The sequence below is a fragment of the Rhineura floridana genome, chromosome 4, assembly GCF_030035675.1.
Source record: "Rhineura floridana isolate rRhiFlo1 chromosome 4, rRhiFlo1.hap2, whole genome shotgun sequence".
Taxonomy (NCBI): domain Eukaryota; kingdom Metazoa; phylum Chordata; class Lepidosauria; order Squamata; family Rhineuridae; genus Rhineura; species Rhineura floridana.
The window spans coordinates 18678400-18705390 of record NC_084483.1 but is presented as its reverse complement, the minus strand read 5'-3'; the positions used below and the strand labels follow the sequence as shown (position 1 = coordinate 18705390).

Below are 26991 nucleotides of genomic sequence, written 5' to 3'. Positions count from 1 at the left end.
GGGGTTCTCTCTTCCATCTGCTCTCTAGGCTATACATCTCTGGGCAGATGTGGAACCATGATGTTACTCTGCTGGTTTACCAATCTTGTGTGAGTATAGATTAGGCTAGACAGCTTTGTTATTTGTGATTTGAGCTCTCTCTGTGTTTTACCTAGCCCTTGGGGGTGTTTGGTTTAAAGAACTATTTTGCTACTATACATTTTGCACTTATATTTTATTCTAATAATGCTACCTCTTATTAACCAGTGTGTGTTCATTGCAGGGGGAACTTGGCTCTGAATCCAGTACCTTGGCCAATTAGTCACGGACTACTGGATATTTGGGTATTTTGCCATAAGGCTCCAAGACAAGGAGTGTATCTTTGGCTCTTGTTTTCTGGAATCCTTGGCAGGTCTATTTCTGGCACTTTGGGTTTCCCCTTGGCCCAGAGTGGGTGACCAGGTTTAAGAGAGTTGTTGTTGGTCTACTCAACCCTGGTAAGGGAGGCATAGGTTGTGCCTGCCAAGATCAATTGCCCCTGGGTTTGGGAATTGAGTCCTGGTGAGAACTGGCAGCAGTTCTTGACAAATAGGATCACACAGCCAAGGCAAGATTAAACCCTGTCCTCCTGGCCATCAGCTGATGTCACCAGTGACATCAGCTGGTATGCGTGGATTGAGGGAAATGTCCTCACAGGCCAAATTAGACCCCTGGGGGCCATGATTGTCCCAGAGGTTGGACATTCCCCATCCCTGAATTAAGATAATGGATAGCTGGAGGCCTCACCAGCAGTGTGCTTTGCAGCATGCCTAGAAGTCCTAAACAAAGTTTTTTTTAAAAAAAAATCAATAACTTTTAAAAAGCAGAAAAGGAACAGAAGATCTGGGAGCTAGTGCAAAAGGCCCATGACTCAGGCCCCTTGAGTTTGTGCTTCTGCTTCTCCTGTTCCTTTGCTACATGTAGAAAATACAAGTGAAGTCAGTTCCTGTTTCCTGAAACTCTTCTGGCCATACCTTCCCCTTCTTTTCCTGAGAAGTGAAAAATAAGAGCAGAAATACTTTCTTCATGGCAGAAAAAGAAAGTGCTCAAAGGCTTTCTTCATACTGAAAGGTCTAGCAGAAGGGTACAAAAGAGTAGAAGTTACCCATACTGAAATCGCAGCTGCCCACTACAGTGGACCTGACAGTCAGCTGTTGGTTCAACACATCCGCAGCCCTTATGAAATAGGATTGCAGATCTTACAAATGGATCCCAGACTGTAAGTATATGGATGATAACAGGAATGAAATGTCTTTGAGTGTGTCAACTTTTTTGAGCTTTAGAGAGATTGTAGAATTGTCAAACAACATTTTTCTTCATCATTTGCATTTCATTCGCAATATATGCAGTTGCTGATTCTTGCATACTTCAGTCAAGGAGAAAATTAAGCAAGTTGCTAATGGCACTTCTGATCCCACACGTTCAAATTCAGTTTAATCTTGATAGGGACTCTTTTCACAGATATATTAAAAAGCATTTGCAGCCCTGCTCAAAAATACTGTCAAAATGTAAGCCTTTGAGGCTTTCTTTTAGCCTCATATTAAATGCAGTTGCAAATGTTCTTTGCTTGGTGGGTAATGAAAATTCCTCAGGCCCAGGACGATCTATTATATACCCAGAATCAACAGGCCATCTGGCTTTTAGATGAAATCATTCAGTTTTTGTCAAAAACCTCTCTTGAGGAATAATAAAATCACTATTCACAAATTCCTTAACATGTCATCTTGCAGTAGACTTTAGAATATTACAAAAGAAGAAAGGTTTCACTGAAAAGAGAAATATTCCTTGCTAGGAAATAAAGGGATTGATACATTGGCTAACTTCATCTATCTATGACCACATTCACACCATACATTTATTCCACTATTATTCCAGTTTAAACAGTCATGGCTTCCCTCGAAGAATCCTGGAAAGTGTAGTTTCTGAAGGGTGCTGAGGGTTCTTAGGAGACCCCTATTCCCCTCACAGAACTACGATTTCCAGCATGGATTAACATTCAGTCCCTCTTCCCAGAGAATTCTGGGACTTGCAGCTTTCTGAGGGGAATAGAAGTCTCCTAACAGTTCTCAGCACCCTTCACAAACTACACTTCCCAGGATTCTTTGTGGAAAGCCATGACAGTGAAATAAATGTATGGTGTGAATGTGGCTTATGTGTTTGGGGAGGGAGAGGGGGGGGGACACCAGAAAAGTAAAAAGAAAACCAGCAACAGAACACCACAATTCAACTAATGGGGACAACTGCAATTTACATTGCCTACCACCTATCAGAAAAGGTTATAACCTGCACTCAAAAATCAGGACTTCCCACTTCAGTGATTGTGAAAACTGACCTTACACCTCAATTCCCTTGTAAATATGTCTGAATGATGGAGTGGAGTGTGTGCGTGTGTGTGCTGGTTTTTGCCCTCAGGTTCCACTAAGCTAACACTTTATATTCCTTAAGGCAGCAATCCTAAACACAATTGCTAGGGAATAGGTCCCATTGTGTACAATGGGATTTCCTTTGGAGAAAACAGGATTGCACTGCAGGAGTACCGTATTTTTTACCCAGACACAGCAAATCATCTTAAAAACAAATTCCCTCCACTGAGTAGATGCCACTGTAATATGGTGCCATTCAGATTATAACCAAAATGAGAGTATGCTGAAAAATTTCCCAAATTGCCTGAAGCCATCAATGAGGTTAAAATCCTTAAAATGCACGGCAGTACATTCTGGTTCATGACAATTATAAATAACATACTGAGAAAGTAGGGGAAAGCCATCACCTGGCAGGCAGCAGAATGCTGTTGAACATAGAGCTCTATCTAGACCCATCAGGGCTGGCCCAAGACTTAATGCTGGCTCAGAGGTGGACCTGCAAATGGCACTCATCCCACCCCCAAGTCACGGTTCATAATACCTAAGGCCAGACAAGCTATTTTTGCATTGGAAATCCCGCAAGAATTCTCCCCCCCCCCACAATTCCTGGCAGAAAAAAACCACAATAATAATTTAAATCCTTTGTTGCCCTTTCATAACACTCAAAATCAGCTGCCTGAGGCAGCTGCTTCACTTCACCTAATGCAAAAAGGGTGGGGAACCTTCCAAGGGGCCAAAGGTGCTGGGATTGGCTAGAATCAGAAGTGGGTGGAGCAATGGATGTGAGTGCTACTTTTGTACACTAGGCATTCCAACATCAGAGGTTTCTATACACACATCTCTCCAGAGCTTGGAAGTAACTCGTTAGAAATAACAAGTTACTTGTAATTCACTACTTTTTAAACTAACGAGTGGGTAATTCCATTACATTTTGCAAGTAATAGAACGACTAGTAATTTCCCTACTTTTCAGCCGCGACTTTAACGTTTTCACGTTAGGTTTGGATGTTACTTGGGGGGAAGCGGAAGTCTTCAGCTCCTGTGACTGGTGGACACAAGACATGTGCCTCACACAGGACTTCTGCACAGCCTCTCTCTTCCCTCATGCTCTGTGTTAGGAGGCATGAGGGAAGAGGTGAATAGGCAGAGTATCGTGGAGCGCCTGAGAGAGAGAAAAATGGACAGTGGAGGAAAAAGCCAGGACAAGGATGACGGAGGAGAAGGGAGCAGCAGAATGGCAGTGAAGAGCTGTGGAGGTGGCACATCCTGCCACCCCAGCTGCTCGTCTCCCCCACATCCCCTTCGCATGTCCTGCCGTCCCCCTTGTGTGTCCTGCCACCCCCCACCACAGCTTGTGCCCCCCACCATCCCCACAGTGTTCTGCTGCCCCCCACTGCCCCACCACCACCCTGCCTCTCCTTCTCCTGCCGCCGCTGCTCCTCCTGCCACCCCACCACCACCCCGCCTCACCTTGCCTCTCATTCCCCTGCTGCTGCCACCCCCCCTCCTGCCACTGCTCCCCACCCCGCCTCACCTCGCCTCGCATTCCCCCGCTGCCGGCGCACCTCCTGCCACCCCCCACCTTGCCTCACCTCTCGTTTCCCCGCAGCCACCTCCGCCACCGCACCTCCTGCCACCCCCCCACCCAGCCTCACCTCACCTCTTGTTCCCCCGCTCCCCCTGCCACCGCCACACCTCCTGCCGCCCCGCCTCACATCGCCTTGCCTCTTGTTTCCCCACAGCTGCCGCCACCGCCGCCACTGCACCTCCTGCCACCCTGCCTCACTTCACTTCGCCTCTTGTTCCCCCACTGCCACCGCACCTCCTGCTGCCCCACACCTCGCCTCACCTCACCTCTCTCCCCTGCCACCACCGCCGCCAGCTGCAAAAGACATACATCTAGTATGAAAAAACATGGTGTCTCTGCGAAGCTGCTGAGCACAGGGTTATCAGAACTGAGATGAGCTCACAGTCCTTTCCACACATAGATCTATTCCTACTTTACACAAGTATTCTTAATTTCAGTTGTCAAATTTCAAACGGATGTGTGCCCTTTTGTTGCTATTGTTAAACAACTGGAAGCCAGAAGTGTTGGCGTGTGTGCGTTGTTGCGTGAAACAGCATACATTACGTTGGAGTTAAGTTGAGCAAGAAACTTCTTCAGAGCATTAGAGCATGTTAAGAGTCTTTTATTAAGACATTATGGCTTAAGGCTTAAGAGTAAATACATGTAGAGTTTCTTCAGTCATCGCCCCCTCTGGTACATCTCTCTCCAAAGGTAAACACAAAAGACAACCTCTCAGTTCAGAGGCAATATTCAGAAGAACAGCCTCACAGATCAGAGGCATAAATCAGAAGACACAACTTACAGACTCTGTTAGAACTTTCCCAGTCTATCAGATGGTTACCATAGCAACGGCCTGGGCAGTCCGTTCCCAGACTGGGCTAAGACAAAACTCCCCCTAGTTACAGTTTTGCAGACTTGATGGAAAACTACTAGGCCTCATGCCAACAAGAAGAGCTTGCCAATTGACTACAAATCTCCCAGGGATCTACAAGAGAATATAGTCTATCTTCTGGCCATCCCTGCACTAAATCATTTGTATGGCACAGACCTACCTTGCAGGGTTGTTGTAGCATGGTTCAAAAGAGTGCTTGCAAGAATGAAACTACAGTAGCAGAGGTAAGACTCTTCAAAACATTGCCAAAGAAGGCATTTTCAAAAAAGCAATGTCACCTTTCTACTGTGTATCCAGAAATTGAGAAGAGAAAAATTGTGGATTTGCTCATCTCTGTGCAGCTCTTACTTTCTATGTCAAGTGTCATGCATCAAAATTAGACACACCTGATGGTCAAACACATGATAATGGCTGCCTCCATTAGAAACTGCTGTCAGAAGTAGCTGCAATCACATGGTTTTATGGTAACACAAACCTGCCTTGTAGGGTTGTAATGTTTTGTTTGTTTATTATTTGATTTATATCCTGCCCTTCCTCCAGCAGGAGCCCAGGGTGGCAAATACTCTATGGTTAGGATGGTTAGACTTCATGGTTAGACTAGATCAGGATCTAATACTCTAGATCAGGATGGTTAGACTTCAGGTTTTTTGGTATTGATTTTATTATTATTATTACAAAAACCCAAGATCCACCAACCAGAGCAAGCCACAAATATATGCACTTAGAGTTAAATAATTCTTAGCCCAGGAATCTGTTTGGAGCTCCAAAATTGAACTGAGCTCACAGTATTTCCACACAAAACTCCACTCAGATTACCCCCCCCTTTCTTCATCTCAGCAGTATAATGGTGGGTGGTCATTTTCTTGTTTTCATTGTGAAACAGGAGTCTGAAATCCTCACTGATCTTCTGTGAGTCATCCTGAGATACACCAATACATTTTGATCTACTTTCTGCCCACCCTGCATTTAAAGTGCTGTCCAAAAGCTAAATATTATGACATAGATCAGCGGTTCCCAACCTGGGGGCCGCAAAGTAATCCAGAGGGGGCTGCAAACAGTAAAGAAATTTTTAAAAAAAATTTTTTTTAAGTCTTCACTCCTGGACACTGTCTGCTCCCCACTGCCACTGCAAATGACACCTCCTTGCTCCAAATGAGAGGGGAGGACTTTTGCTGAAGTGCTAGAGCATCTTTCAGGCGCACCAAAGGTATAAAATACATGGCAGACACCAAAGGAGGCTGAGGGTGATGCTACCAGAAAGAAGAGGTTATTACTACCACTGACTGCTGTCTCCTCACACTACTACTGCTGCTGATGCCCTTACTCAGAATGAGAGGGCTTTTAGTGAAGCAAAAAGAAGCAAGGCTGCAAGCAAAGGCTGCTTTCCCCCTTCCTTCCTGGCAGCCAAGCTGCCTTCCTGGAGGGAGGTCACAAAATTTTTTGAGCTTATAAAGGGGATCCCGTACTCATAAAGGTTGGGAACCACTGACCTAGATCATAAAAGAGATACAGATGATCACTTTGATACTGAGCCACAAACATTTCTACTGAAAAACCATAAAAACCACAGCCCAGAGCTTTCCTGTTTCCCAAATGCAGGAAAGGCTTTGCAGGAGACAGAGTATGTTACAGTGGGAGCAGTAGGCTGGAAAGCCCAATTGATAAAGAATTTTCCCCACATTTATATTTTTAGTGTAGTTTTGTGTATTAAAACGCATGATATCCTTAAGAAAGAATCAGGTGTACCATGCTGGAAGAATAGTTTCAGTTTATACTCTTTTAAGCAGCTTGTTTTTGTTGCAGCCCCCCTCCTCAAAATATTTTCATATATAAATATTCAATATATTTAGGTCTGCACTTTCACACATTTATCTATGAGTAAGTCCTATTGATCTCTATAGAACTGTATAGACATGTATAGGATTGTTTCATGAAAGCCTACATCAAAAACCATACATACTCTAATAACAGGCAATGAAGAATACAATATTTTAATAACTATAATTATGATAGTTACAGGTGAGTATTTTCTTTTTAAAAGTTGGGGTTTTGATTTTAAAACCTTAAGAATCTGCAGGAAAAATGAAAAGAGTAAAACTACATTCCTGTTTCTGCCAAAACTCTTTCTATTGAATGTACCCCTTGACAGGAAACAGTTTCAGGAAGTATAACAGACCCAGCATGCCTTGCCTTGTTGCCAGTAAAAGGGAATTGCTTCAATGGTGCATTTAAAAAGTGTCATTGAAGCCATTTTCTTTCCCTGGCAGCAAATGTGTATATAACAGACTGTACACTTGTTGAATGTTACATGTGAATAACTACGAGTGTACAGCCCAGCTACTTCTGTACCCAGGTACACAGACTGTACACTCGTTGACTGTAACGTGTGAATAGGGCCTTTGATGTCATTGGTTCTGGGGTACTGTGTTTGATATCTATTTTGCGGCACATTGGTGGCATGAATAAAATAAGAAAATTGGCTGAAAGGTAGTTAAAGAGAGACACTTGCCAAAAATGCGTGTGTGCATGTGTGTATTTTACAGAATGTTGCTGTTGTATGAAGTTTACTGGACAGTTGCTTACAGTTGATAACATCGTGGGAGCCATTATAATTAATTCTCCAAATAACGTGCCTGGGATGACAAAGACTGCTCTGTAGGATATTTTGATTTCTATGCCATCTTTGCAGAAAGGAGATGGAGAGATTTTATAAATTAAAAGATTTATAAGTAAGCATTGAGGCTGAGTTTTAACACACATACAAAGAGCCAGGTGAATAAACAGATGTCATGGCATCATAGGTTTGCTTTTAGAGAAGGGCATTAAGCATGGACAGCTACGGTTTTTATATTTATTTGAATTTAAAATATGTACATACCATCCTTCATCAAAAAAACTATTCCAGAGCAGTTCACAGTAATGCAACACTTAAAAATACACCCCTCAAACTGTAAACACAGAGATAAAACCAAAAGTGCACAGATAAACCATACTTAAAAATGCCTGGGCGAATAAAATTGGCTTTGCCTGGCACTTAAATGATGGTGATGTTGGTGCTAGCCAGGTGAGCCTCTTTAGGGAGAACATATGCGGCCCTCTCCTTAGTTCACAGCATTTGCATCTCTGAAGGAGGCAGCACTATGAGAAGGCAGGGGTGTAGTTGTCCAGGGTCTCGGGGGATCTTAAACCCCTTACTTTTTTGGGAGCAGGGTCCTATGAGCCAATCAGAATGAAAGAGGAATGTGTTAGCCACTGAGAAGAATCTTCTAACATGTTTCCTTGTCCTTTCCTGCTGATTGGAGCCAATCAGAGTGAAAGGAGGTAAGTCAACTACTTAGAAGACTCTTCTCAGCAGCTAACAGACTCCCTTTTCATGCTGATTGGTTCCTAGGGATGTCTGTTGTTATGGGAGAAGGCATACATGGGAGGGACTGCGGAGCATAGAGATGATGACAGAGAATGAGAAGCAAGTGAGGGGGTGTGTCTATGTGGAGGTATGGCATGAGTATTATAAAGGAACCCTACACTTCTGAATTTGCCACTACACTACTGGCAGAAGGGCATTAACAGACAATCTTAAATCACAGGAAGATGGATATGAGTGTAGACAGACCCACTGATACCTGGGTCCCAATTCATTTAGGACACATAAGAGCAACCTCCAGCCCCCAGGACCTCATGAAGATGTTCCATTTCCCCATCCCACCAGTGTTCCTTTCCTCCTGTTCTATTCTTTATTTTCCCTGGCTTTTAAAAGTCTCCTCCCCCTCTTTCCATATCAACTGCTTCTACCCTAGGCATTTACTGTGGAATAGCAATGGGGCACCTGCATGATGTCATGAATAAAACAAGCACCCTCCACGTGTTGTCTCTGATGAACTTCTTTTTTCCCCCAGAGCTCAGAAAAGTAATCTTTTAAAAAAAAAAATACAATGGAACAGCTGCAGTTTCCCCAGGCATGATAGCCCATGTGACACAGCTATACTGGCCTGTTAGGGTTTGCGTAGACTGCTCTAGCAATTTCCTGATCTAGTAATTTCCACCTCTCTCTTCTGAAAATGGGGGCCCACGATGCTGGTCAAACCCTGCCCCTTTTTATTGTAAAACCTGGTGGGATCAGCTTGAGGGCATTTTTTAAAATTCACTTCAAAGAGATTTCATAACTGATGGGCAGATCAACCCAGTCCTCTTCCAGGTGTGGCTAATGGAAATGCTTTGCTGTAGGTGACCAGTGTGCTCACAGCCCAAAATGGCCAATGGTGAGAGATTATGGGAGCTGGAGTCCACCAACATCTGAAGGGCCATAGGTTCCCTACTCCTGCTTTATGTAAAGGAAATTGTCAATGCAGTTTAAGCTGAAGTGCTTGGATTTAAGCTGTCGGGAGAGCTCTCTTCACAGTGCCATGGGAGCCACTCCTCTTTGCTGTGATCCCATGTTGCTGGGGAAGTGTGTGAGAATTAAACCACATGGGTGAAACCATTTGGAGAAGGCTAGGTTGATATCCTTCATCCTGCAAAGATATTGATAGATTAGGAAAGATCTGCATGTGGTGATTTAATTCATTCACACTTTTCAGTGTCATGAAACCACACCTTGAAGAAGCAGATCCCATGTTCCTTTTACCTGAGAAGTTTTCTCACATGGTGCTCTCTCTCTCTCTCTCTCTCTCTCTCTCTCTCTCTCTCTCTCTCTCTCTCTCTCTCTCTCTCTCTCTCTCTCTCACACACACACACACACACACACACACACACACACACACACACACACACACACACACACACACACGAGAGAGAGAGAGAGAGAGAGAGAGAGAGAGAGAGAGAGAGAGAGAGAGAGAGAGAGAGAGAGAGAGACCAAGAGAGAGCGCATTCCATAACAGAGCATGCTCAGTACTAATTTGGACTGTTTTGGGAGTCATCCCCTTCCTGTTTTCTCTCACACTTTTTTTGTATTCTGTCTTGCCCACTAATACTCATTATGTGTGGTATGGATGGTGATACCATAGCAACAACACTTCCAGCCTGAGCTTCAGAAATAGAGGGAATGACACTCTGACCAGTTTAAGTGGCTAAAGTGTTTAAATCTGATTCGAAACTATCTGTTCAATTTGATACAAGGTGGCTGTTAAGCATGACCTAAAAGCTGCAATCCCAAGCATACTTACTTGGGAGTAATTCCCATAGGAGTCAATAAGATTTACTTCTGGAAGTACAGGATCAGTCGGTAAGAGTCTCCCTTTAGACACCATACATGTAAGCACATGGCTTTTCCCCAAGAATCTTGGGAACTGTAGTTTACCCCTCACAGAGCTACAATTCCCAGCACCCTTAACAAACTACAGTTCCCAGTATTCTTTTTTGGGGGTGGTGGTGGAAATGTGCTTTAAATCTATCATGTGTATGCAGCTTTGGTGAGATAATAGCTGGAGGTAATCAGCCCAAAATGATAACAAATAATCAGTAGGCATTCCCAAAAGACATTCAAACAGTGGGTAAAAAAAAGTGAGAATTACAGAGGCAAACAAGGAATGCAGTTAAGCAATAAAGTAATCCAGTTAGATTGCAAAGCTGCCAAGATTCATTCACTTTGTGGGCATCTAGTGTGCCACACTGCAGGTGTACCCCATTTGTAACTCACACATTCCACACCCTCCTCATATGGAGGTTTTATTATGGGAAACTGCAGCTGAAGACCTTGTGACAAGGTTAATTTGACGATAAGCTGTATTGATTTCTCACTTCTGTTCAGACCTATCGGAATCTACTGACTAAAAAAATTCACTTCAAGTGAATGGGCATCTGTCAAAAGAAAGCAAGCAAGCTTCAGAAAATTCTATGTGCAACTATTAGTGAAAGATTAACAACACACACATTTAGAAACAAGCAGCTTGCTTCCAAGAGAGAGATTTTGTTGCTCTCCCAACAACCAGCTCTTAGAAGCCATAATTCTTAGATAAAACTCCTGGCTATGCTTGCCTACCTTTACCTGAGATGCCCTGACTGACTTCCTTCCCTTGCAGACTGATATGCTTATCTGCCCTTCCTCCTTCCGCCCTTTACCCTTCCTCTCTTGTTTGACTGTCTGAGAGAGAGGAGACACCTTCGTCTCTGCTCTCTCCCTCCTGAGCCATGAGGGCAACTCCCAAACCTGGGTGTTGCGCCTCCAAGTTAGTTAGAACTAAGTATGCCTTTCCTATCTACTATGTATTTCTATAAACTGCTGGACACTGCTGATGAGGAATTGTTGGGGTACCTGAGGTCTCCCAGCAGAGAAGTGTCATCACTCCATGGCTTGCCACGTGTGCTGCAGTGTTTTTTGCAGCACAACACAGGCATGCCTTCAAGCGCCGCAGTAGAATGCTCGTTCAGTACTGGTGGCAACGTAATGACTGTGAAAAGACATTCCTTGTCTCACGTGCTCTTTGAGCATCTTGTTTTTTTCAGTCATAACAGAAATGTATTATAAAAGCAGCATTTCAAGTGTAAAATTTGATGTCAAGTGTTGTGGTATCATCATTGCTTGGGGTGCATGTGAGATTCTGTTATGCCATTCTGTTAATCTTATGGATAAAAAAAATTATTCTACTACCCCCTTTGTGTGTGTGTTTATTTTTAATATTATTTTAGGCTACTTAGATGTGCAGCCAAGGCCAGCACCTTGTAGGTGTTTTTTTCAAAAAGTAACTGAAAAGTAATTGTAGTGATTACTTTGCTTTTTCTCAGTTACTTTCAGGGCAATTTTAATAGTAATGGTAATTACTACTTTTTGCCAAGTAATTGTAACTGTAATTTATTACTTTTTAAAAGTAATCTTCCAAGCTCTGCATCTCTCTGCTCCCCATCCAAACAAGCAAGACAAATGTTCACAGTCCAAGGACACATTCCAGCCAGGCAAAAGCATCTGTGGAGAGTGCGGAACAAGGTCAGTATGGGGTGTGGCCAGGGGTGGGTGTCTGGAGTACTGAACATATGGACTGGATATTCATACAATACATAATATATTCTTTGTGTAGGCTGCATTTTATCCCATCTTTTGTGGTCAAGCTATCAAGATATGTTTTGGATTCCCATAATTTAATCATTGGCCGGCAAGAAAATAATCACTTGAAGGAGGGACTTCCATTATAAGGTGAGTACAAGAACAGGATGCACAGCTGAAATAGTTAAAGGCATCATGGTAGATTACACTAACACTGCAATAATGATACTACACAAGCCTCATTTGAAACACTATGTTCAGTACTTATCACCTGATTTTAAAATACCATAGAACTGGAGAAGGTACACTAGAGGGCAACTGAATGACAGTGTGTAAATATAGCATCTTTAAAAAAAGGAAGGTTGGTTGGTTTGCAACACTTGGAAAATACAAGATGCAAGTGTTCTTGGGGCACAATAAATCCTATTGAACCAATAGGTGTGTTTTTATAGTGCAAATGTGACTTAAGGAAACTCTTACAACAACACTAATTACATTATAGGAGCAAAAGGTAGGAACTGCCCTACCAGAAACCTCATGTGCACCTTGTAAAGCAGAGTTGGGAAACCACTTACAGTTGGAGGATTGGCTCTGGAAGTGAGCACTCCTCCATGGGCCACCTTGAGAGTGAGAGAGGCCTGCCACCTATCAGTCACTTGCCATACTATGTTGTCAAGGGCAGGAAAGGATAGCCACAGGTGCAAACGTACAATTGGGAATGTGCTTCCAACTGTTCCTTTGCCGCCACGGCTTTCCTTTGTCGGTGTGTGCGTATAGAGATCATACAAAGAAGAAATTCTAGGGACGCATAGATCAGCAAATAAGCCAGGCCAGGCAAGTTTCTTGTAAGAGTCTTTACTGACAAAATCACAAAGCACAGTTCTCTCTCTCCAAACTACTTTTTCCCCCACACCAGAGCTTCTGCAAGTTCCTGCTTATCTACTTGCCCACCAGCTGCTGACCTTGGCAAACCTGGCACTCTGTTCTGCTCTGCTTAACCCGTTTATTGCAGGTTTCCTTCTTTCACTCAAAAATCCCTGTCTGTGAGTCTCATAGCTTGCTTTACTGAACAACATCCTTTTGACACTGTCTGAATTTGGTGCCTTTCTCTGTCACATTGCTATCATGTTGCTTTCTGAAAGGATGGCATATGCTCAGGAGCAAAATAACAACCACAACCCTCCCCCTGCCCTCCCCCCCCCAAAATAGCACAACAGGGAATCAGGCACTTTGCTAAAGAAACAAGAGAAAGGATGTTTCAGGAAACACCCTGACTTCTAAAATATTTAAATTGGGTTATTCTTAAGTAAATGCACTACTGCAATTCCCAACATGTAGCAAGCACATCATACCAACACAGGCAATTATCCTATGCACACTTTCTTGGAAGTAAGTCTCACTGGTTACAGTGGGACTTGCTCCTGAGTAAACATGCACAGGAGGCCATGGAGTGAAGCAGCAGCTCCTCTTACAGCAACAGGAGGTGCACACAGAAAGAGAGAGAGGCTCAAATGGCCTTGGTTCACCTCCAGTCCAAGGCAGACCAAGTTGTCCACTAGAAGCTTTCCTTGTTGCTTGTTGCTCCAATAACCAACTGACCTTGTTGCCTTGCCCCGTGAGCACCTCCTTTTGGACCAGAATAGGGCAATAAAGTGCTTTATATTCATCACCAAAACTCCAAAACCTGAAGACTTTTGGTTTGGCAACTATTTCTGTTGCTGCTCCTTATATTCAGGGCGAGTGACAACTCATTAATCAGGCCAGGATAACTGGTTTGGTAAACAATTCCACAAACAAAGAATCTTCATTAAGGTTGACAGGGAAACGCCAATATCCACACTCATTACCTATATTATTGCTGACAACTTTGATTAGGAAGAATCTCTCAAGTTCACCTACTCCTGGTAGGTGAGAATACTAACCAGGAACTTATTGCTCTTATTCAGGGAGCTATAAAGGTAGACTGAAGCCTGACAAACTAAGGTTTGCCCTCAGATTCTAAGCTACACTTACAGCCCATCTATGAGCTATAGTTTAGGCAGGGGGGAGATATGACCTGTCTTGGTCTTTGCCTTTGTCTTTAGCCATGATAGCTGCCAAACTTTTCCAAAGGCAAAGCTCCTATTGCCAGGGTGGGTGGGTGGGTGGGCGGGTGGGAGGGAGGGAGGGGGGAGCAAAGTCTGGGGCCACAATTGCTGCCAGTATTCAAATTCTTCACTGAGGGGCCCTACTTAGAGCATCCAACCCTGGGCTTGCCTCTCCTCCTGCCCTTCTCCATGGTGGCAGGTTAACTCAAATGCATTTGTGAAATGCAGTTCCTGCCTTGCTGTTTGGGCTCTCTGCCATACAAGATGTATAGATGTACAGTGCCTCTTCACCTTTATTAGTTTTGTAGGTTATTTTCTCTTTCTCTCCCTGCCCCCACACCAAACCATTGCAATGACTGAAACAAAAAAACAAACACACATTTTGAAGCACCTTCTCTTCTATGCAAGTAATAAAGGTACATGAGTGGCTTTGGTGTGAACCTGGCACACTCATAGCCCCTTGGGTTCCCAGCCCATAGCATGCCAGCTTCCATTTTTAGTCCATTTTGTTCCTGTCATGGGTTCACAGCCTTGCCTTTCCCTAGGTCTTGTGTGAGGTTTTGTTCCAGCTCAGTTTCTTCTCAGTCCTCCTTTCTCCAAGCCTCCATCACCACCTGCTGCCTTAGCCTCTGCCGCTCAGTGTATGCATATCAGACTCCCTGGCTAGCGAGAGCTTATGCCCCTCTGCCCCTATCTCTACCAACATCATCAAAATGGTTGTCCTGTGTGGTGCAGCAGGGATAGTCAACATGGAGCTCTCCCTCTGTAGTTGAACTACAAATTCCATCAGTTCTCCATATATAGTTGGTGGACTACAACTCCCATCAACCTAGACTAGCTGAGACTGATGGGAATTGGAATCCAACAACATCTGGAGGGAACTACCCCTGTTCTACCCCTTTTGTTAGCTACCTCTGACGTACATCCTTTTCAAAATTTATTTATTTATTTATTTATTGACTTTATTAGTCGCCCATCTTCTACTTCATACACCAGTCCTTCTCTTACTTTCCTTAGGAACACAGGAAGCTGCCTTATCCCAGGTCAGCCTAGCTGAGTACTGTTCACTCTGAAAAACAGTGGCTCTCCAGAATCTCAGGGAGGAGGTGTTTTCCCGTATCACCTGGCACCTGGCGCTTCTAACAAGAGATACCAGTGATCAAACTGGGATTAAACTGTGAACTTTGTGTATGCAAAGCATGTATTCTAGCACCTACCTATGGTCCCGTCATGAGATATGGTCCCTGCTCCTTAGCTTTCCTACTTTTTGGACCTCTTCCAATTTGAGTTTTCAGTCCTCTGTTTGGTCCACAGCAAACCAAGGCTAATGATTTCCCTCAGCCAGTTGGAATAATCGTGAACATTCCAAGCTCAGCTATTGCAAACAAATAGAAATCTCAGCTTAGTGAACAGAAACCAGAGGATCCATCACCCCTATTGCTAGCAAAAATGGTCCCCACAAAATCCCAATATATTACAATCATCCCTCCTCCTATTAGTGAAGTGAGTATCCGACACTGGGCACCAAAAGGTGGGAAGGGACAAAGCTGCAGCCCGGGAGGGAGCTCCTATGGATGTGCAGGGGCCTCCTAAAAGAGGCAGGATAATCTTGCCCCACAGAATGGATGCATATCCACATTGACTTCAGGCTGCCAGTGAACACAGAGAGCAAAGGGACAGTGCACAGCCACAGGCCCAGCACCAGTGGGCGGTCCAGTCGGGCACTGGCCAGGGGCCCCTGCAACCCAAAAAGGGCCCCTGACGAGTCGCTCCTTAGTCTGGGAGGGTGAAGCTTGCACTCCATGATGTGCACCAGCATTGGGTCGCAGGGCCCAGTGACTCAACATTGCTGCAGAGCTAGAGCTTCATCCCAGGAAGCACCTCCCCATGCAGGCAGCATGGGCTTAAATAGGCCCCTCTGCCCCATATACCCCCTGCTACACTTACATGCCTGCCATCACCCAAGACAGCAGTTGGGGCATCCCTAAGGGATTGATCCTTCTGTTGTCATCTTGGGTAGTGGCAGGCCTGAATGCGCAGCAAGCTAGTATGCTGATGCAGTGACGTGGGAGGTAGGTGGAATGGGCAGGCCTATTTAAGCCTGTGCAGCCTGCAACAGGAGGGGGTGTTGGGTAGCATGACAACACGGGCCAAGGGCAGTCTGGTACCCAAGGGCCCAGTGCCATCCCTGCACAGCCACATGCCATCCCGTGATCAAACTGGGGTCCAACAGGGCAAATGGCACCCAGAGAACATGCAATTCTCCAAGCCTAACTCAAGCCCCCAAAGGATTCTTTAAACTGCGAGGGAGCCTAAAATATAATGTGGGGACAGAACTGGTTTCTCAGGCATTTACAGTACTATCCCACAAAAGATCCTTAAGATTCTGAGGTGGAAAGTCTTCTTGTAGTTTGAAAGACTTTGGGGGGGGGAGGACAGGGGAGAATTGGTCTTCAAGAATGCACACCATCATGCACAAGTTCCATAAGCCCAAGCTGTCCTCAGCAATACCTCATCTCAGGTTAAAGGACAGTGAATCGGATATGTATCAAAATATGCACCATTAGATGTGTATCCAAAGCTTTATTCCCATCTGCATTGTGATGTGCATTTGGACGTACATTTTCTATGGAAAACAATGAACTATGGAGAGATCATATCCACATTTAGGTGCACATCCAGTGTAAACTTGTGGTTTCTGGTGCAGCAAATATGTGGGTAGAAAGCTGCTTTGGCATGAAAATCTCTTACTGGAATTGGCCAAGAAAGTCTGGGTGGCGGTCTGAATGGGCTAAAAGGGATCTTCCCTTTTACCTTGCTTCTTCTCCTGCTCTTTGGGAGTAGGATATCCTAACATTAGGAGCAAAATACACAAACTGGAGGAAAATGCATCAGCTCTGCACTTGCAGAGATATCTTCAAGCATATAATTTCTGTTCCTTCCACTGAGAACTATGTCAGCCAGATCAAACATGAAATAAAATAGAAAAATACAATGCCTGCAGTTGCAACATTTCTGTGCCCATTTATGGTATGTAGGGCTCTGGTTGTATTTATTTATTTACTTACCTAAAATATTGATATCCTGTCTTTCTGCTGACAACATGCCTACGAGGTGGTGGACAATAAGTGCAAACTGATACGTAATAATAGCCCAACAATGAGATTCTTTAAAAAGGCAGTGGGTGATGTAAGAAGGCTCTGTGGCAACAATGATGTCAACTGTCTCCCTCGGACCTTATGATACTGATGTGCTGGAACAAGATGCAGCAGGGTGTCCAGATGTCCTTGTTTTCTACCAGACTGCCCTCTTTATGACCCCCTTTCTCATTTGATGTCTGGGGTGCTCCTTGCTCTCTAAAACATCTGGCGTTCTGCATGGCTGTGAAGATTTTTTTCCAGTTTTGGGGCTGTGTCCTCATGCTGTTGTTGCTGGCTATTGGCTTTCTCATTAGCTGTGGCTGTGCACCATCCTTGAGGCTGGGGGGCGGGGGGAGGAGGAACGGAGGAGGAGCAAGAGTGCAAGTGGGCACATCTTTAAAACCCACACACAAAGGGCAATGAAAGGAGCTGCAAGTACTATGCCAATACCTGCTAATGCTGAGTTGCTCTAAAATGGCACTCAAATCAGAACAACGTGGTGTGTGTGTGTGTGTGTGTGTGTGTGTGTGTGTGTGAGTGAGAGAGAGAGAGAGAGAGAGAGAGAATTCATCACTAGTGGAAGAAACTGCCTCACCCTCATATTGCCACACACAATGCAGCCATTCAAAATAACAAGCACCCACAAAATCCTGCAAGGTCTGTAGTCTGCTACTAAACATGTTACTTGGGAGCAAGTCCCATTAGAGCCATCTATTTCAATCTGACTGTGTTTCAAGTACAGTAGGGCCCAAGCATACGGCGGGTTACGTTCTGGACCTCCGCTGAAAAGCAAAAACCGCTGAAAAGTAGAAATTGAATAGAATGGCAAGTGACGCCCAAAAACCACCATAAAAGCGGAACAAGTACCATATGAGTAGGGCTTTAGTCTAATGGCGTCTAACTGAGACCGTTGCATTAGCAAAGAGCTGTAAAGCAAAGTGCTGTAAAGTGGGGCCCTACTGTAACATGTTTAAGAATGGTTGATGATGTCATAGACTGCATACTTTTTTTTTAATTAAAAAAAAAAACCTTGGGATTATTAAGTTTCCAGAAGCCACCTAAAGATTTTGTGATTTTACTGATTACAATTTTATTATATATATATGTCTGATTTTATTTTTGTAAGCCTCCCTGAGCGCCCTATTATAGGGTAGAAGAGCGGGATAGAAATATTTTAAATAAATAAATAAATAATAAAGAGATTATCTTCACTGAGGAACTAGAATGCATTTCTCTAAACCGAACAGAAAATAATATTGCTTTAATTAATAAATATTAAGATCCAGCAACCAACCTGCTGCTTGGGCTAACTGCCAATGAGGCAGAAATAACCAGGAAAAGCTATTTAAAATATGGTCAGAAAAATCTTGTTGTGCTTTACTTCCCCTGATAATGGCAGCAGGTTAAAGCGGCTGAGGACCCATAATGGGGCTCTAATATTATATTTAAAACTTACCATTAAAAAGCTTGGTTTAAAATGCTCAGCAGCATAATGTTTAGTACCTATTATGGACGTTAATTATAACTACTTTATGGTAATTAAAAGACATAAGAAAATGATTAATGTTTTGAGGCTATTAAAGTGTATCAAATGAAAAGCTATTATGACTCAGTGCCTAAGCTTATGTCTTATATTGGGCAATTACCCTGACAGATCCAATTTGTATTGATACGTTCTCTTAGCAAGGCTAACACCAACTTGGACAGCAATTTGCTGCATAATATAAGCTCTACATAACACAGTGTGGTCAATCCACTTGAATCCAGAAATTTGAACGGAATGATGAAGCTGGAGGTTTGGGCCGGGGGTCAAATTCGGTAAGATATCTCTGACTAGACAAGATATCTTTGGGAGATCTTTGTGACCAGTGACCTCAGATTTTAGAAAGCGTAACAACAGCTGTGTATGCATGTGTGTGTGTGGTGGGGATGGACAAGAATTTCTCCCTGATGAGGTACGCCTGGCGCCAACATTGTTATCTTTTCAGCGCCAGGTAAAAACCTTCCTCTTCTCTCAGGCATTTTAACATTTTAATATTTAATATTTTAACATTTTGATATTGATATCTTAACTTGTTAACATCTTAATATTTCAATCAATTTAATACTTTTTTAACATTTAACATTTAGTATTGAGTTTTATAGTTGTTTATGTGTTTGATTAGGTTTAGTTTTTAACTTGTTTAATATATGTTTTAATTGTATATTGGATGTTTATCTGTTGTGAACCGCCCAGAGAGCTTCGGCTATGGGGCGGGATATAAATTCAATTAATAAATAAATAAAATAAATAAATTTCAATTCAGTTTGCATATCAAGCTGAATCTATCAAATTTGCACTTTCTGAAACATGAGAAATGAAACATAGCCATCCCTCAAAATTTGCACTTATTTGAATTTCATGATGCAGTTCACCAACCAGTGTTTACAAAAATGCATATATTAGGGGAATGTGTGCAACAAACATGAATATATGAGTGAAAATAACATGCAAAAATGCATTATATGATGACAAATGGCTTGCAGTGATGTGTACATTAATCAAAACTGCCTACAAAAGTGTGTTTATTAGTAGAAATTTGGGGTAAATGCTGGCAAATTTTCATGAGTTTTTTTTAAAAAAATGCAAATTGCTGCAGAAATGTGGAGAACTGAATTTATTTATTTATTTATTGCATTTGTATATCGCCCCATAGCTGAAGTTCTCTGGGTGGTTTACAACAATTAAAAACATTAAACACAAATATACAAATTTAAAAACACATTTTTAAAAAGCAATTTAAAAACACATGCTAAAATGCCTGGGAGAAGAGGAAAGTCTTGACCTGGTGCCGAAAAGATAACAGTGTTGGCACCAGCCGTACCTCGTCAAAGACATCATTCCATAATTTGGGGGCCACCACTGAGAAGGCCCTCTCCCTTGTTGCCAGACTCCCTACTTCCCTCCGAATAGGCACCTGGAGGAAGGCCTTGGATGTGGAGCATAGTGTACGGGTGGGTTCGTGTCGGGAGAGGCGTTCCATCAGGTATTGTGGTCCTAAGCCATGTAAGGCTTTATAGGTTACAACCAGAACTTTGAATCAAGCTCGGAAACATACAGGCAGATTGTTGGGGGGGAGCATAAATTGACAAAAGGTCACATCACTAGAGGAAGAAGCATTAACCCTTTGTTTTGCAGTATTTTTCTATACTGCTCTTTGAAACTGGTATTTACTTTGCAGGTGAAAACATACGAGTATCTTAATGTATCTTAAAGGAAAGGAACAGATAGATAAAAACCTTTTCTGCTACAGAAAAGCTAACCCAATGCACTGACATTGAGGTGGATATGGAACCCTGAAATTTACTCCTATACAGAAATCTGTTCATTTTCTGAACAAATTTTAGGTTGTTGAAATACAGGTCTAACATGCAAGTCATGCAATTTTACAGAAGTGATGTTTTCTGCAAGCTCAGTTGGGATCCTGTTAAAACCTCATGAAAATTTGCGATCAGTTGGGATCCTGTTAAAACTGGTAAAAAAAACAGCTTATTTAATCTCAACCAAAATGTCTCAATTAGCAGGTTCTTACATTTTCAGGTATACAGAATGCTGATGCAACATGAGTAAAAAAAGGGAAAACTGGTCACCTAAAACAACCCCAGTTTGTTTGCAATCCTTTCATATTATCAGACACATCAACATCTGTGTGAAAATGGTACTTAAATATAAAGCAGTTTATGCCAGTCTGAAGTAGTAAATTCCCTCACTTTTAAAAGGATAGTAATACAATGGTTAATAGTGGTTAGTCTGTGTTATTTGACTCTTTGAAAGGTACTAAACAGATTTCATTTGTACAAGTGGCACATAGCCATGTTCTATTTCTAACTTTGAAAGGGCAAAGCTTTCCTTCCTACCTTCGTATTCCTATGACCAAATTGCAAATGTTTTTCTTCCCACTGGAACAAGTCTGGACAGAATTGTTCCAATGTTCTATATGGGATCTTCATCTTCTATGTGTGATTCCCAAGACCCTATGGTTTGGATCCCGAATTCCTTCCATTTGCGGAATGCTTTTGATCCAGCAGAAGCTCTTGCTGATGGAGCAAGGGAAGGAGATTTTTCACTGATTCCCTCTTACACTTGAAGCCACTCTTGCCACTTACTATGCTGTTTGGGGAAGGGGGTCTCCCAAAATCTGCTTTGGAGCAGATGGAGGGCAGGGAGAATTGGTGAAAATGAACTCCTTCTCCGTTCTACCATTGGAAAGATTATGGGAGCAAAGTTCTGTTTATAAGCTCTCTAGATCCAAGCCTGGATCCTTAATTTTTTGGATATTCTAATTGTCACTAGGGCAAGCTGTTAATTTTTTGTCCTTTATAATGTTAAAACTGCCAGTCTTCTTCAAATAAACCATATGGGTTCCCCAGTCTGTCATTCTATCTATATCAGTTTAACTCCAAGCAGCCAGTCTGAGATAATTTTTGTTAATTTTTGTTAATTAGGAAAAAATGTTTCAACTGTCTTCAGGTAACAGGAGTTATTTATGTATTTATCATTATTAATAATTTATAAACTACCTAAAATCTGCTGTATATTATAGCCAGCATGGATTTTTCACATTCCACTGTGTTAAATTGAAAGTACCCATGCCATTCTGCTGCTTCCCATAAGCTCATCGCAAAACAAAATCTTACAAAACTCCTGAACTCAGAAACGCTTGCTCTATGTTTTCATGGTGATCCACAAAACACTCAGAGAGAATCCAGAGTTCAAAATCTAAAACAAAAGTAAAACAATCCAGACCCCCCTGCACTTTTTTCAGTGGTCTCAAAATTTGTTGAAATTAATTAAAAATCGGCCATTTTCACAGAGTACCTGTAATCGCATTACTGACCTTGCCTCATACTCTTAACTTCATCTTCTGCAATTTAAAGTTAAATAAAATGCCTGGCTGATTTTTCATTAATTTAAAAAAATTAACGTTTGAGTCTATGATAGCCCAGGCATTCTCAGTAAGAGCCAACTGTTAAACTGTCTAAAAGCCAGCTGTTTGGCTTGGCTGATCAGGGGCCACACTCACACCAGGCATAAGCAGTCATGGCTTCCCCAAAGAATCCTGGGAAGTGTAGTTTGTGAAGTGTGATGAGAGTTGTTAGGAGACTCTTGCTCCCTTGACAGAGATCCGGTGGCCAGAGTGGTTTAACAGTCAGCCCCTCTTCTGGTGATTGTAACTCTGTGAGGGGAATAGAGCATCTCCTAACAACTCTCAGCACCCTTCACAAACTACACTTCCCAGGATTCTTTGGGGAAAGCAATGACTGTGTAAAGTGGAATAAATGGCTGGTGTGGATATGCTCAGGGACAGCTTTGGTTTAAATCTGGGTGGGAGACTACATGTGTCTGCTGTAGAATAAAAAGATGGGGGAAATACTGAAAAATAATTATTCTGTTAACCATGTTTTCATTTTGGAAAGGAAAGGGGCTTTCCCCCCTGCCCAGTGGCTACCCACCCAATCTCCTCCCCTCCCTCCCTGCCTCTTCCACAGGTCAGTTTCTCCTATCCTAAGCACGATTGCACATGAATAAATCCCACTGAACTCAACAAGCATGCAAACGATCAAACCTGCCCTTCCCTCCTCCTCCCTCCTATCCTTCTCCTCCTTCCTTCCCTCCTCCTGCCCCCTCTCCCCCTCCTCTCCCTCCCTTTCCCTTCTCCCCCATGGTCAGTTTCACTTATCCTAAGCATGACTGCATAGGAGTAAATTCCATTAAGCATGCAAATGATCAAACCCTGCCTTTCTCTTCTCCTCTCCCCCCCCTCCACATTACCAAATTATTCGAAGCTACACAGGAAGTGGATTGAACTGTGAAAGACCAACCCAAATTGTTTGCATTTTGACAAATTTGTAGGGTAGTACAATATCTCCGAAAGGAGGTCAGGTCTCTTGCTCCCCTGGTGCATTCACTTTAGCAGCCCAATTTCCCTGCTTTTTAAAGTTTGATAGAAATATCTGTTGGCTATAGGTATGTTCTTAAACCACTACGGTTTTTTGCCTATTACTGAATAAAGATTAAAACAAAAACAAGCTTATAATTTAATATATATGACACACAAGGAAAGAGAGATGTGAAGGGAAAATGAAAATGAACAACTTCTTGAAGTTAAATAATTTACTTACAAGGACCAGCTAGAATGAAGACAGTTCAGGAAAGGGAGGGTGGTACTTAATGGCAGCTGATCTCCCAGCTAAACTGGTGGAGTTAGGCTGACTAAATGAATATGCAAGGTGTTGTTTCAATTAATCTGACGCTGCAATTCAACACTGCTAGCCTAATAGGAGGGAGAACTGGGCTCCTGACTCTGCAATAAATGTATCAGGCACGTACCTGACTTATTCTTTTATTTTTATTAGCAGAGCAGATATTTCAGAGTGCAATCTAGTGCACACATACCTTGGCATAAATTCCATTGAACTCAATCAGACTTACTTTTGAATAGGCATTCATAGGATTATGCTGTTAGTCTGTAGAAACATTTTGTTTTAAAATCCAATATTCTTGCTTTATTGCATATTCTAAATACTTCTTACCAAGTAATCCTCCTTTTTGTGTTGGCATGATTCTAAATAAAAATCTGTTTAGCACAACTTATTATCTCACTGTTTATCCTGCCCGAACTCGAAGAACTCAGACTCAGATACAGCTGTAGTTTTTTTCTTTTATTGAAGTAAGAGAAAGTTTCAGTTCAGTGCCCTTCATGAATCTACCCATGACTTACTCAGAACTTAGCATCCCTCTTTAGCTAACTAGGCACAACTTGGCGGCATTAACACATTGACTCAGCAACTAACCCTTCCCCTCGCCCAGCTTAAGTAGGGCTGGACGGGCTTCCTGCTTGCGTGTACCCCAAGTCACGGCTGGAGGCATGCACAGAATCTTCCAAGGTGACCCAATTGTCACATTTACTCAATTAAAAATTGTCCTTAACCTGGTAAAAGTTTACTCAAATTTTCAGGGGGGAAAATGTGGCACATGCCACTTTATAATATAGACTTTATGCTCGACTATTGCTTAAAGAAAAGAAGGAGAAGACTTCTTCTCATTGCCCTGTTTAGCAATTTATATTCAAAGAACGCTGATGTGAGAGAACCTTGAAATTATCTTGTCTCCTATTTGCATTCAGAAATGGTATGGTCCGAAGCATATTACCCTGCTTTTTCCAATTATTTGAATTGTCTCTAACTTAGTGAAGCTCCTGCTCATGCACTTTTTCCTCAGGTACAAATGCCCAACTACGATACACACAACAACGGATATCAGCCAGGCAGCCAGACTAAGTTGTTATCTCACCATTCACCTTCCTCGACAGGTTATTGTGAGGATAAATGACAGAATATATAGTTCATCTTTCCCTGAGCCCTTTGACTAGGATGGGAAATAAATATTACATGAACAGGCAACTTTTCTTTCCATTTAAAACATTTACCCAATGTTGTAAATATCTTGTTCAAAAGAACTCAAACATTTACCCAGTGATTACTCGGAAGATGAGTTTGATAAAGCATCACTTCAACTAAAACCTTAGTTAGCTACTATAGTTATTCGTAGTCCTGCACCACCACCTCCATCATCAAACCAATAATGCTTTCCAATTCACATGAGACCCAGTATGGAATCACTCTTCACTGTTTCATTTAGGTGGTATTATCTTCCTTGATCTTGTAAAGCCAGTTCACAGAGATGCTTCCTCATCAGGATCCTAATACATTGGATCCTCACTTTACAGGCTGATTAACGAGGTGGTGAACTAGCATTCAGTACCCTTTATCAAGTCAGCTCAATCTTAGGTTTGGAAGTGGACAGTTTCTTTATGGGTGGTACTGGTGACAGGCACACCAAAGTCCCCTTGTTCACTATAATGGGGTGAACTGAAAGATTAGGCTGTCAGGCCAGCCAGAAACCTCATTTTTCTTCCGTGCTGCATAGGTTGCCCCTTACTGCAGCCAACATTTGATTGCGATTAATTTGTCAGGGTTGGTCGTACAAAGGAAATGAAGAAATGGATTGCCAATTACAGTTAGTCTGCTTGTGGAGTGGCCCTCATACCAGTGCCATTCTGCAACAGTGACAGTTTAGAAATAAACTGCATTTGGTTTTATTGAGCAAAAGCCCAGTCCTTAGTGTATTTCAAAGAAGCAGAAAAGGTGAATGGGATGACCTCTTCTCTCTCTATCAACAACTTCCATGGATAGTTAACATGCATTGCCTGTCTTGTAAGCAGGTACACAAATAAGGTTTATTCTAACCAGCTGGTGAAAATGCACTAAACGAAATTCACTGAAATGACTTAAAACTTAACACTATAAAAAAAATAAGCAGGATATTTATTTCTGAGCATATCATTATGCACAAGCTGAAGGAGAATTTAACATGCATACCTCAGAAACTGCATCCAGTTTGTTCCCAATTAAAGCACAATCAGAAAAACATTCTGACCCTTCCTTCCCCATCTTTTTCATAATTGTTTTTCCTTTAATCAATATTTTTATTTCTCTAGATAATTCCAACTCAAAATTAGTATTCTAACTAATGAAAACAGAAACTAATTCTGACGACACCAACTCATCTTGTCTCCATGAAATCTACAGCAAGAAAACTTCTACAGAAGTGAAAAAGCTGTGATTGTTCAGTCTGGAACTTGTTAGCCTTTGCACAAACATACGCATTCCTATAAGATGGACTGGCAGTTTGTAAAACACTAGCTAGAGGCCTAGTCCAGAGCCCAGTCTCTTAATTGCTCATGTCTGCATCAAGCTTTCTGTCCAGGGAACTTCATTTCCAAGGGCCAAATGCAGCCTCCAGCTCTCTATCTTCAGGGCTTTCCACAGCCACACACCCTCCCCAGCCCTGCTTCACACACACCCAGAGTGTTTTTGCCCTGGCTAGAATGTGTTCTTGAACTCTGATAATATTTCTTGCTTGCCTGGATGGAGGATAGAGAGAGATGTGTCAATAAACATTTGTTGCTCCACCCACTTACTACCGGCATGAGGCCCTAGTACTTAAAAAGGTGCTCTGCACCCTGTTTTACATGAAGCATTCTACACACACTATTACCAATGCATGGTAAAACCAGTACCCCAGTATGCTCTTGCTGAATCTACCACCCTACGATGATTGCATCATATGCTATGATCTGAAACCTTTCTCCCAAGTATGTCTCTTCTAGATCTGTTCTGGGCCTCTCCCATCATTCCTAGCCTTCCTCACATCCATCCATCTTAGCTGATACAATGGAAAGTGAACATCCTGAAATTCAGTTGTGCATCATTTGAATTGCTGCTTCCACACATGCAGAAATGAGAAAACACAAAAATGAAAAGGACAAAAGAGAAACCACTTTACAATAAAATGCATGATTTTCATGTTTGTGGGTTTAAAAAGAAACAGGAGCACTTCCTTCTATTTCTTAAAATTATTCCTCTTCCAATTTATATTCTATCAAGCCCCTTTGAGAAGGAAAATAGTTTACCACTTTTATTGTCTTCTACCTTACAACAAACCTGTGGGACTGTTGATTCCCATACTATGAAGTGATGGGAAAGGTAGGACTTGAATCTAGGCCTCCCATGGACTACACTGCTCTCAAAATTAATTCACTCAAGAGTGGTAAAAGCCGCATTTCATTCTTGTCACTGAAATTCATTTGCTACTGATACATTAGCTTTCTTGGATGTCACATCTCCAGACAAAAGAAAGGGGAAAAGGTTCACCGTAGTCAATAGCACACAGTACATTAAACAGGTGCTGAAGAGATAAAGTCAGAATCCACTTCCAGGGTTGAAATGCCCTGTCATTAATGCAAGCAAAATCCATAGAGGTAGAAGCTGAAGCACCAGCTACAATGCACCATCTAAATCTGGTTCCTGGCTTGGAAACAGAACCAGCCATTCATTAGAGAGA

At 42.4% G+C, this 26991-nt stretch overlaps 1 protein-coding gene and 1 long non-coding RNA gene across 4 annotated transcripts in view; one reads left to right on the top strand and one right to left on the bottom strand.

Annotated features, from left to right (window-relative positions):
• The window catches only part of MACROD2 (mono-ADP ribosylhydrolase 2), a 946657-nt gene that overhangs the window by 39396 nt on the left and 880270 nt on the right, over positions 1 to 26991 (bottom strand). The window lies entirely within an intron of this gene.
• LOC133384265 (uncharacterized) overlaps positions 22 to 26991 on the top strand; it is a 32789-nt gene continuing 5819 nt past the window's right edge. Inside the window, exons 1-3 of one of the 2 annotated variants that reach the window (XR_009762476.1) lie at positions 22 to 89; positions 11647 to 11761; positions 11853 to 11968. This is a non-coding gene — a long non-coding RNA (uncharacterized LOC133384265). Of the gene's footprint in view, positions 90 to 1014; positions 1238 to 11646; positions 11762 to 11852; positions 11969 to 26991 lie in introns of those variants that run through there. The other variant, XR_009762475.1, reaches the window with a different exon arrangement.